The sequence below is a fragment of the Salmo salar genome, chromosome 15 (assembly GCF_965601325.2).
Source record: "Salmo salar chromosome 15, fSalSal1, whole genome shotgun sequence".
Classification (NCBI taxonomy): Eukaryota; Metazoa; Chordata; class Actinopteri; order Salmoniformes; family Salmonidae; genus Salmo; species Salmo salar.
Window position 1 is genome coordinate 59,827,137 of NC_138305.1, and position 6,924 is coordinate 59,834,060.

Consider the following 6,924-nt stretch of genomic DNA (forward strand, 5'->3'; position numbering starts at 1 on the left):
GTGTTCAGAGATAGATGGGAAGGATTGAGTGGAGCTGAAGGATGGGACTAAAAACAAACAAAAGATAACTATTGTAAAATATACTGTGTCAGTAAAATGTATATAGTATGTATAACCTGGAAGAAGAAGCCTAAGTGTTGTTGTCCATTAGTTTACTCCAATTAGGGGAGAGATGGTAGGGTTAGGGAAAAATAATGAAGGAAAATATACACATACAGTACCAGTCAAAAGTTTGGACACACCTACTCATTCAAGGGTTTTACTTTATTTTACTATTTTGTACATTGTAGAATAGTAGTGAAGACATCAAAAACTATGAAATAACACATGAAATCATGTAGTAACCAAAAAAGTGTTACACAAACCAAAATATATTTGAGATTTTTCAAAGTAGCCACCCTTTGCCTTGACAGCTTTGCACACTGTTGACATTCTCTCAACCAGCTTCATGAGGTAGTCACCTAGAATGCATTTCAATTAACAGGTGTGCCTTGTTAAAAGTTAATTTGTGGAATTGCTTTGCTTCTTAATGCGTTTTAGCCAATCAGTTGTGCTGTGACAAGGTAGGGTTGGTATACAGAAGATAGCTTATTTGGTAAAAGACTAAGTCCATATTATAGCAAGAACAGCACAAATAAGCAAAGAGAAATTACAGTCTATCATTACTGTAAGACATGAAGGTCAGTCAATCCGGAAAATGTCAAGAATTTTGAAAGTGTCTTCAAGTGCAATCGCAAAAACTATCAAGCACTATGATGAAACTGGCTCTCATGAGGACCGCCACTGGAAAAAAAGACCCAGATTTACCTCTGCTGCAGAGGATAAGTTCATTAGAGTTACCAGCCTCAGAAATTGCAGCCCAGATAAGTGCTTCAGAGTTCAAGTAACAGACATCTCAACATCAACTGTTCAGAGGAGACTGCGTGAATCAGGCCTTCATGGTCGGATTGCTGCAAAGAAACCACTACTAAAGGACACCGATAATAAGAAGAGACTTGCTTGGGTCAAGAAACATGAGCAATGGACATTCAATTTGTCCTTTGGTCTGATGAGTCAAAATTTTTGGTTTTTGATTCCAACCGCCGTGTCTTTTTGAGACGCAGAGTAGGTGAACAGATGATCTCCGCATGTGTGGTTCCACCGTGAAGCATGGAGGGAGTGTGATGTGTGGGGAGTGCTTTGCTGGAATTCTGCAGCGATATGCCATTCCATCTGGTTTGCACTTAGTGGGACAATAATTTGTTTTTCAACAGGACAATGACCCAACACACCTCCAGGCTGTGTAAGGGCTATTTGACCAAGAAGGAGAGTGATGGAGTGCTGCATCAGATGACCTGGCCTCCACAATCACCCGACCTCAACCCAGTTGAGATGGTTTGGACCGCAGAGCGAAGGAAAAGCAGCCACCAAGTGCTCAGCATATCTGACAACTCTTTCAAGACTTTTGGAAAAGCATTCCAGTTGAAGCTGGTTGAGAGAATGCCAAGAGTGTGCAATGCTGTCATCAAGGCAAAGGGTGGCTACTTTGAAGAATCTAAAATATATTTAGATTTCTTTATCACTTTTTTGTTTAGTTCATGATTCCATTTGTGTTATTTCATAGTTTTGATCACTTCACTATTATTCTAAAATGTAGAAAATAGTACAAATAAAGAAAAACCCTTGAATGAGTAGGTGTGTCCAAACTTTTGACTGGTACTGTATATTTACAAAAAAATATATGCGGGATTGGAAATGATGCAGACAATTACATAGATTTTGGCTTCCATCAATCTGCAATATTAAAGCTGATCTACCCCCTAAAAAGAGTCCCCCCCACTTCTAAAATCAAAGTTGTACCCCTGGATTATGGTAATTTGCTGGTAAAAAAAAGGGGAGATGCAAAAACATTAGTTTGCAACCCCTATTTTAATTTGGTCCATGGCTCTGGCAGCTAAGTCTAGGTTATGGCATGAAGCTGTAACTAGAGACGGAAGAGGAAGCGAGACACCCCACTGGCTGTTTTTTTCTGGTTCAATGAAAGTCAATGAACTAAGTAGACCAGAACCAGCAGCTGGTTACCACGTTTTGCCGTAACCTACACTTGTGTTCCTAGCTCCATCAGTGCAGTTGTATCTAACAGTATCTATCAAACCGCAAGAGTCAGCCAAACGTCAACCCTCAACATGTCAACAGCTCATATAGGCACAGTTTAGCTGAGACTCATCTCTTGACAGGTAGGCTGGTAGTCTTTTTCTGAAATAATTATTTTCACCTGACTTAATTGAAATGGTGCTCACACTTTTCTTAGCTAGCTAAGGTTAGCATGCTAGCTAGTTACACTGACAACTGTCAGTCAGTGCCTTATTTGTTGTTATTTCTCTGCTACATGTGGAAATCACCACAAGTTCCCACCCCAAAATTCTGATTATGTATAAGAAGCCTGCGTAAGTTTTTGAGGCGGAACCTAAACGAGAATTTCCTGCTGTAGGACAGGAATTACTCAAAATAGGTGCAGCAACTTCCTCAGAGGTGGGCCTTTTAGAACTCATAGCACTTTGCAGTGTAATGTTAAGGGGCTCACCTCATCAATTACCAATGCCACAGGAAAAGTAATTGTACTTTAAATGGAGGACTATTGGTTAAACCTATTTAATGCTCCCCAATAGGAACATCTCCAACCCATAAGCTACGAACAACGAAGACAATTACATTTTATCGATGGCAATTTAAATGCACAGAGATAACGTGACAAGATCCTTAGGCCCATTGTCACGCCATTCATCCGCCACCATTACCTCATGTTTCAGCATGATAATGCACAGCCCCACGTCACAAGGGTCTGTACACAATTCCTCGAAGCTGAAAATGTCCCAGTTCTTCCATGGCCTGCATACTTACCAGACATGTCACCCGTTGAGCATGTTTGGGATGCTCAGGATAGACGTGTACGGCAGCGTGTTCCAGTTCCACCAATATCCAGCAACTTCGCACAGCCATTGAAGAGGAGTAGGACAGCGTTCCACCGGCCACAATCAATAGCCTGATTAACTCTATGCGAATGAGATGTGTCGCGCTGCATCAGGCAAATAGTGTTCACACCAGATACTGACTGGTTTTCTAATCCACACCCTTACCTTTTTTTTAGGGTATCTGTGACCAACAGATCAATGTCTGTATTCCAAGTCATGTGAAAGCCTTAGAATTTGGCCTAATGAATTTATTTCAATGGACTGATTTCCTTATATGAACTGTAACTCAGTAAAATTGTTGAAATTGTTGCATGTTGCGTTTATATTTTTGTTCAGTATATATGCATTGCTGCCAGTGTCAGGTCGATATACCTCCTATTCAAGGTTACTTGTGTGGCCAACTGAGATGTTTCCATTTTCATGTACAAAGAATGTTTCACAACGTATATTTCCTGTGAACCATGAACATTTGCCTTGTTCCCCTGGGAGTCAGGCATTTATCCTGGATGTTCCACCTCACATCTTCTGTAAATGTTAATGATAAACACTTCATTTAAAACTAATATAAGGTTGTTTCATAATAACCTGGAGACATTGAGATTATGTGGAAAACAGCTCATAATAAGCAACTGTAAGACCCCTCTTCACTCCTGAGTCATGTGATGTTGGCCTAAAACAGGAAAAGTTTTGAAAAGCTCAATCCAAACTTTTCCAAAACCCTTTTCTTTTTCATTTTCCATTTCAAATGGTTTCGCTAAGGTGCGCCCTACCGAACGTGACCCTGGTTAGGCTTGGTTTCGGGAAGGAAGTTTTCGAACTCAATGATTCCGCCCTTACATAATGCTTCCCAGTGAAGCACTATGTCTTATTTAGAGAATTGGACCTGAGCCAGATGATGTTATGCTCCCATGACCCTCCACCACATAGCCCACACCACATAACCACATCTTCCTCTGCTGCTGTGAAACATCTCTGATATTTAGACACACACATGCAAGGAAAACACAAACACTGATTCCACAAACATCTCAGCTAGTTTTGTAACAGCTGCATGTGAGTTTCTCTGTGGTGTAGGTAAACAGACACAGGCATGAATCCAAGTAATTTATAGAGATCTCTAATGACTCTGGCATGAATACTTTTAACTCTCCCAAAGGGCGTGTGCCGTGAGGACAGTTATTTGGCCAACACGAACACCATGATTACTGCGCCACAATAACAATTGTAGTTTTGCTACAGCTGCTACACAGAACCTCTGTGGGTAGTAAAAATATATGATTATCTTTAACTCAAAAACATTATTATCCCCAAGGGGAGTGTCCTGTCAGGTCAATTACTAGGCCAGGAGAAACAGGAATACTGATTATTTGACCTCAATAGCCTCCATGCAGTATTATCTATTGGATTTGGGCATACCGGCAGACTTCTCTGGTTGTGCATAATGTTTTTATCACACAGACAGGCGAACAATAGCTAGCTGATGCAAAACAACAAAATTGCCCTTTTATAAACCTAATGCCATTAAAACGTGTCTCAACGGATGTTTAAAACTTGTGAATAATATTATCCCTAATGGGAGCGTGCAGTAAGGACAATTAGCTTACCAGGCTGGAGGAAACAAGAACAATGAGGCCTGGATTCTGCGCTTGTCTTTTAATTGTCCTAATGGTTATGAAAATCACATTCACGTCAAACACTGCGGATGTTGGCTCAAGCGTAAATTACATTTAAAAGCCAAGTGCAGTGTGCATTTGAATGTATCCTGGCCTGATTATCTGACCTCCTGTAAGCTTTGCTTACAGCTTCATGCTACACTACAGCTGTGTGTGGTAGCTGCCTGGTCCCATTCTGTACGTGCTGTAGACTCTTTTACAGTTGTCATGCCATGCGACTTTGGCATGACAACGAAGGAACAAAAAGAGAGAGGAGTTGCCTGATACACAAACAAACAGGACTGGAAGGTCCTAGATTTAGATAAGCCAGAGCAATGTGTGGAAGACAGGTAGGTGGGTGGACACAGGCATAAATGCATTTAGCTCCCTATATAAAAAAAAGCCAACATAACCAATTGCTTAATCAGCATTATTCTGTGAGTTCAGTGGACTTCAAAATGACAATCAGTATTATAAATTAACGTTTGCTTAAAACCACTCGAAACCACGCCCATCATTATCACATTTCCCAGCATGCTCTATTGCAGGTGGATTTTCTGAATATTTTGTTTCAATACCTGTGCTTATGCATGTACATTGATTGGTTGATTAATCATATGCTACACAAAAATAAATACCATACATTTTTCTTAACTAATCCAATCTGTTAGTAGTTGGATTTATTGCACCCATTACTGAGATGGCTGTTCCAGTTTATATGATTTTGGTTCTCTCAACTGACTCTCCAACCTACTCTGCAGTCTTTTTCAGTGCAGGTTGCAGGTGATTAAAAGTTCAAATTGCTGTATATTCTCACTCTGGCTGGATTCCGATAGAATACAATTCCAAATTGAGCCTGCAAAAAACAGCAGAAAAAGGGTTAAATCTATGAAATCCATAGTACTCCATCTTAGAGCAGCATATCCCAGGCATTTTATTCGTGTTTCTCAAAACCGGGATAGGAGATTATTCACGGTATTGTAAATGGGATAGGATGTAGTAATGTGCAGTTCGCAAATTATTAGTTATTTTTGAACACCTATTTTACTGACAGTAAGTCATTATTTGTTTTTCTGAGTGACTCGTTCATTTTAGTCGTTCGTTTGACCTGATGGCCGCAAAGAATTTTACAGCAGGATTAATACGCGCTCCTCCGGTGACTCTGGAGACGTGCACCAACCAACAACTGTCTGTCATATAGACTGAGTGCACAAAATATTAGGAACACCTGCCCTGCCCTTTCATGACATAGACTGACCAGGTTAATCCAGGTGAAAGCTATGAGTACTTATAAATGTAATTTGTTAAATCCACTTCCATCAGTGTAGATGAAGGGGAGGAGACAAGTTAAATACGTTTTTTTAAGCCTTGAGACAATTGAGACATGGATTGTGTGTGCCATTCAGAGGGTGAATGGGAAAGACAAAATATTTAAGTGCGTTTGAACTGAGTATGGTAGTAGGTGCCGGGCGCACCGGTTTGAGTGTGTCAAGAAATGCAACTCTACTGGGTTTTTCATGCTCAACAGTTTCCCATGTGTATCAAGAATGGTCCACCACCCGAAGGACATCCAGCCAACTTGACACAACTGTGGGAAGCGTTGGAGTCTTCATGGGCCAGCATACCTGTGGAATGCTTTCGACACCTTGTAGAGTCCATTGCCCGACGAATTGAGGTTGATCTGAAGGCAAAAGGGGGTGCAAGAGATTTACTCCTTAAAATGGCTTCGCCTCGAGCCTCAGAACAGTCCTTGTCAGGAGTTGTCACAAGATAATTCCCTGGCTTGGCTTGCACTCATAGATGTGTTGGGACTAGGCCTATATTTTAGTTGAGAGATGAAATAGTAGCCTATGAATATATAAAAACAACGTTTTTTTATTTAAACGGTAACCCATTGTAGAAAAACAATTGTACACTTGAGGTTGTGCAAAATGACTTTTTTAGCACAGCTGTGCTGATCTACGGTACTCGGCTCCGCCCCGTACCTATGACCGCAGCACAGCCATGCTAAAAAAGTTGTGTAGGATGCCCTATCGTGTACAATTGCTTTATTATAAAACCGGTTGTTTGGATCCTGGATGCTAATTGGTTGATATGTGGGACAAAACCCCCCTCAAAATACCTTGACATAATGTCATAATTCCACTGCCCCGCAGCCCAGACAGGAAATTCATAAACTTAATCTCCCTCAGTAAGAGAGCATCTACACAAGTTTAAAAAAAAAAAAATCGCAACATTTAGGGTTGTATAAACCTACCTGTCTGACTCTACAACCTGTGCAACAATGTGTCTGTAATACCCTTGTTTGAACCAGGTATTGA